The 6,206-nt window shown below is 36.2% G+C and overlaps 1 pseudogene; it reads right to left on the bottom strand.

The window, feature by feature from the left end:
* Positions 1-1,146: 1,146 nt before the first annotated feature.
* LOC111733218 lies at positions 1,147-1,265 on the bottom strand (annotated as a pseudogene).
* Positions 1,266-6,206: the final 4,941 nt, after the last annotated feature.

Raw genomic sequence — 6,206 nt, 5'->3', positions numbered from 1 at the left:
TTTCTTACCAATGACAAAGTTCTATCCTTTTCAATTAAAATATTTTCAGCAATAAAACCAGTTCACAGTGTTTTGAAATATTGAGCCAAATGTTTGAAATATTTTATCCTTAAAATATTTACCCAGTTAACAATTATAAAAGTATCAAGGTAGAATGTGATAACACTGAAAACTTTGTTGATGAAAAGGTGACTTATATTCACACATATAAAACGTATGACTATGGACAGGCTTCCCAGACTTTATTATATGTGTTTCAATCAGAAAAACCAAGATCAACTGCTAAGAGGCATGCTTTGCATGTAAATTTCTCCCTTGGCTTACACACTGGTTCATGGAAATATATTGTTTTGAGTAAACACTGTAATTTTGAATCATCAGTTTGCCACATCCATTGAGTGGCAGCGTTTTGGCCTCATTGAGAGAGCCCGGAGCAGCCCACCACCATTGAAAAGGTGCAGCAGCAGGCCCACTTCATGCGGGCCTCAGAGCCGTGGACATGAAAGCCAGAACAGTGAACACGGTGGGTTCAGTGTGCCACTTTGGCTGCTGAGCTTATCATCTGTGTTATGTAGTTTTAATTTCCAGTCTGAACAAATGGAAAGCCAGAACAAATGCAGTAAGCCCTTGGAAGCAGGCCACCTCCTGTAACCACACGACTTTGCATCTCATTACCAAGCAGATGTTTTGCTTTCCATTTAATAAGTGAATAGTAGTTGGCTTTAGTTCTGTCTTTACTCCTAGCTTCACTATCTGTACAAGAGACTTTATCTCCTTTCTGGTCTGAAAGATTATTGAATCTGTAGAGGTACTTCTCATCTCGAATTGAACTTAGCATCTTCCATCTATGCAGCTTCTCCTGGCAGCTTCAGGGGAATAGTAGCATCATGGAATATCTTTCTAAATGTAGTAAATACAAGGATAAATTTTATCATAGTTAAGGGAATTTAAGTGATATGTCTTTATCTTATTTTTAAGTATAAAATAGGACTTTAGAGTAATTTTATTTTTTATATTTATCTATCTATCTATCTATCTATCTATTTATTTATTTATTTATTTATTTTTTAGGTGAGGCATCCCTTGGTTGACCTCACAAATTGCAAGGACCTTGTCAGCTTACAATCCCTTATTTTTTATTTTTAACACCTATGCCACCCAATCTTCCTAGGTGGTCTCCCATCCAAGTACTAACCAGGCCTGACCCTGCTTAACTTCTGAGATCATACGGGATCGGGCTTGTTCAGGGTGGCATGTCCATCAACTAGAGTAATTTTAAATAGTAAAAATTGTCAATATTTTGAACAAGTTCTAATCAGTTACCCTTTCTGAACTTCTAAAGAAAGTGATCAGGACTCATTGCCACATGTACAAGTTAAAGTATATGTTAGACTTGTGTACTTGTTCTGCTCCAGAAACACGAGTTTCTAAGGTGCTTGAGAAAATAGTTTGGTTCCCTGTTAAAAAAAATAATAATAAAATTACCTAAGTGAAATTTAGACCCCTGAAACAACCTGGATGAGGCAGAAGAATCAAATCGAATAGCCTATAGAAGAATTTCAGCAGCACATACCATATTTTTCTAGTAATGAATCCAAAACAATGAAATATCAGTGCTAGATTTTGTTTTCAATCTGTAATATAAATATTTTAAAAATATATTCAATAAATTTACCTTATTTAGTAATTGGACTAATTTCAGAGCAAATGGCGATAGGTCCTTGCTGATTATTTGAAAGATTATCTTTGAGGTTACTCTCATGAACCCATGCATTGTGAAGAACACATGTAGCACTTTTCCTTATTTGAATCAAACACGTACATTGTGTAGACTTTCTAATTTTGTTTTTATTGACAGTAAATAACAAGGAGAAATAATAGACTACTGTTAATTGTAGGCCAGTATTTAATAGTTTAAAAAGAATCATGGTTTTAGGCTTCCCCGTATAATCCCAGAGGCCATTTCTTACGTTGTTAGCATTTACGAGAAAATCAAGGTACCAGAATCAATTTCCAATGACGCCAGTATTTGAGAGGCGTTGATGATGATAATGATAGCACAGTTTCCACTCTTTTCACATTCTTTGCCATTTCTATAACCATGCCAGTGACAAGTTATAGTTCACTATATACCTCCTGATTATGTTTTATCTCACTGAGAGATGATTATTTTATATGCATATGATAGCTTATTTCAGAAAAGGATTTTTACCACATAAAGATAAAGAAAGAAAATGTAGCCTGAAAATAAAAGAAATAAAACATATTCCAAACCTTAACATAAACGCTGATGTAAAAATGATATATTCACATTTCTAATGACAGATCCAACCATTAATAGGTTGGAACAAGTATTAGCTGATCATGTAGTACTTCTCTTTGGTGTCTTGATGAAGGTTGACATTTTTGACATTAAGGGTTAATTAGTTGCCACTCAGAATGAGGTCACAAATGGCTAATTGCACCTTCAGCTAGGTAATTACTGTCATGTATCAAATTCTCATTCCATGTAATTATACAGGATCAGGTGATCTGACGGCTCACCTAGGGATATGTTTGCCTTCCAAGTCCTCTCTGTGGGAATTCCAAAGTTTTACAGAGAAGGTGAATTCACTTGCAGTTCGACCTGATGACTAATTTGATGTGCACACGATTCCGTGCCACCCTTTAAAGTCGTGGGCCTAAGGATGTCATCCAGTTGCGCCTTAATGTTTTTGGCTTCTCTGATTCTATAATTTTGCTGCTGTCAGCTCCGATATTGCTGCTCACAGGGTAGATATTCATTAAATTCATCTGGGCTATTCCAAACCTTCATCTTCTTTCCCCAAAGTAACTGCTGAAGCTTAGCCGATCACCAACATTTATACAAAATGAATGGATGCCTTTTAAATAACGAATCAGAAGCAGGGCACGGGTATGTGAAGTGAAGATTTCTCCTGAAGTGATTCTGTTTGCCATGAGACTGGCCAGTGCCTTGGTCTTGCATCGTTGCTCAGATAAAAATGAACTAGCTCAGGCATTTTCTGAGGAAAAGGACATAACACTCCTCATATTACTGTAATACGCTCCTGGGGTAGACTGGAGAACAAATTTTCCAGGTCCTCAAAGGACATGGTGTAGGTGATTAACTTAGCTGTTCCTATACCCCCTAATATGATGCAGCAGTCTGTAGTAATTGTTAGAAACATTAGATTCTGCACTAATAGGTGTTCCTCCCTCATTGACAGGCAATTTAAATATCCCACGGGGCAACTGAAAACTTGAAATTTATAGGTAGTCCAATCAGTACTCTCTCTGGCTTGAAGAAACAAAATATCTTGAATCAGTCCAGTGGTGCGTGTGTATGTGTGTGTGTGTGAGAGAGAAATTTCAATGTGTCATATAAAGTTTTCATAATTTAATTGAATGTGTCATGCTGTGGATGTGTACATGCACACTTTCTGCATGGGAAAGTCAAGCACACTTGTAGTTGCTGCATGCACATGATTTTGAGAATAAAATATTTCCTCTGGGTCTAATAATGCGATTCTGCTGCACTCCTTATGCTAGCAAAACTCCCAGGGAAGAAACTGACAGTCTAGTAAATGTGTTTCAAGTCTATATCCACTGGGAACATAAAATAGAATGATTTCACCTCCTCTCTGTAATGGACTCACACTCAGTGACTAACATCTGTACGGTATTTTAGAGTTTATAAAGAGTTTTCAAATACGTTATCCCATTTAATTCTAACTATAAACCTGTGAGGAAGGACTTTTAAAGATATGATATATTTTACAGATGGGATATAATAGTAGGGGCCAAGTTTTTTATTTCCAAATCTATGATTTTTTTCACTATGGAAAACTAATCATGTTTAGTTAAAATAGAGATAAGATGTTTTGAAATTCCTGATCTAATAATAAAACTATTGTTTTCTATGTACATTTGTTATACTAAAAGTAATATAATGCTGTTCTCTATTTTTAATTTGATATCAGTGAAATTATCCTGAATATTAAGCAGTCAGCTGTAAATAGAGATCATTTATAGATTTCACTTTTTCTAATCAAGCACATAAGAAATGTATGTATACTCTCCAGGAAATAAACTCTTGCGCTTAAAATGCAGGCATGTAGGGAAGGTACTACTGATCCGAGGGTCTGGGGTATCAACGCCATGCGACTAACACCCAACTCCAAGTGAAAGGCCCTGTCAGCTTCCCATCGCAGCCAACAGCACCGCTGAGCTCCTTGCACCTGGGAATGGAACGTTGGAAGTTATTATTAAGGCTTTCTGGAGAAGCTTGCATTTGAGTAGGAGAAACTGACACCAAACAACAAGTTATTCAATTAATTACATAAGTACGATGGCAGTACGTACTCCGGAGCAGAGATAAGTGGTAATAAGAGAGCACACGGCAGAGAGGGCGTGGCCTGGGGGAACATCGCTAAGGGAAAGCCATCTCATCTGAAGAAGGTAGTTAGAGGGAGGTGTGGGTGAGCATCCCCTGGCGAGGAAACAGCAGGTACAAAAAGCCCGCCTTCGGAGGAAGCATAGAAGAGACTTAAAGAAACTAAAATGGCAGAAGTGCGGGGTCTAGGAAAAAGTGGCCACAGATGAAGCAGGTAAATTATTAGGAATCAGATCCTATATATATTAGAAATGACTTACCAATTTCTATGCGTAAAGCTGGATATAATTTTGATAGGAATTATGTTGAATCTGTAGCTTATTTTGGGAAGTATGGCACTGTCATCTTAGACATATTGATGAGCATGAGATATCGTACCATTTGTTTACTCTATTTTCTCTCAATAATATTTATGTGTGTGTGTGTGTGTGAGTCTTTTTTAAATTGCATCTTCAGATTGTTATATCAACCTAATGTTTTTGGCTTCATTGGGGTATAATTATGTGGGACTGGAAAAATAGTTTTTTTTCCTACCTTTCCAAATTCTTCTGGCTGGACTAATAATCAAATTAACATGAGACAGATTAACAGGAGAAAATAACCTGATTTACTCTGTATGTACATATGGGGGTTCTGTAAGAATGGGGGGGTTGAGGCTTATATGTCAATCTGGACTAAGGAGAGGGAGGCAGGAGTCTGGAGTTCAAAGAGTAAGTAGGCAATCCACAGGTAGATGAGAAAGAGCAAACATTTGGTAAAGGATTTCCTGCTGGGCCACCCAGAAACAATGGGGCACCTTGAGGAGTCACCAAACAGACTTTGCAGGTTCCTTCCTATCTGCCACGCTAAGTTTATATTATGCTAAGGTTATAGTCTATAGTCAGTGAGTGGAATGTTCTATTTATGTCAATTTGATTAAGTTAGTTAACAGTGTTGATACAGTCTTCTTTATCCTTGCTGATTTACTGGTTTGCTGTTCTTTCAGTTATTGAGAAGGTCATATTGAATCTCCAAATGTAATTGGTGATTTCTTATTTGTCTTTTACTTCTGTCACGTTTGCCTCATGTATTTTGTGGAATTTTTGTTAGGTATGTATGTATTTACAGTTGTTATTGCATCCATTAATTTTCTCTGTGTTCTTCAAATTAAATAATTTCTATTGCTATATCTTCAATTTCACTGATTCTTTCTTCTGCCTATTCGATTTCTGCTAAGCTGATCTATATATTCCATTTTTGTGATTTTAATTTTCAACTCTAAAAATTGCATTTTTGTACTTCCTATTTTTATTGAAATTTCATTTTTGTTATTTTCATCATATTTTATAATACCCGAATCTTGATTTTCTTTTATTCTTTGACCACAACTATAGCTGATTTGAAGTCATTGTTTACTAAATCCAAAATCTGGTCCCACTTAGAGTCCATTTCTATTGATTGCTTTTATTATTCTGAGGATGGGTCACACTTTTCTAATTTTTTCCACTCTCCTAACTTTTATTGACAGGCGTCCACATTATAAAGTAGGAGCTCAAGATTCTGATTTTTTTCCTGAAAAAAAAATAAAAAAAAAAGCCTGTATTTAATCTGTAAATTATTTCCTCCTGTGATGTTTACTCACAGATGTCTCTTATCAATACTTTTTAGTCTCATATTTATTTTTAATCATGAATTCCTGGGGATTGCTCCTGTGTGTGCATAGCTTAATGGTTAGCCAATGATTAGGCAGGGGAATAGCTTTACTGTTACCAAGATACTGTCCCACTATAGATCAGTGTGTGGGTTGGAGAGTGCATTTAAAGTTCAGGTAGTT

This window comes from Pteropus vampyrus, unplaced genomic scaffold, assembly GCF_000151845.1.
Source record: "Pteropus vampyrus isolate Shadow unplaced genomic scaffold, Pvam_2.0 Scaffold13, whole genome shotgun sequence".
NCBI classification, from domain to species: Eukaryota; Metazoa; Chordata; class Mammalia; order Chiroptera; family Pteropodidae; genus Pteropus; species Pteropus vampyrus.
Note: the sequence above shows the minus strand (reverse complement) of the source record. Positions and strands in the feature narration are given on the sequence as shown.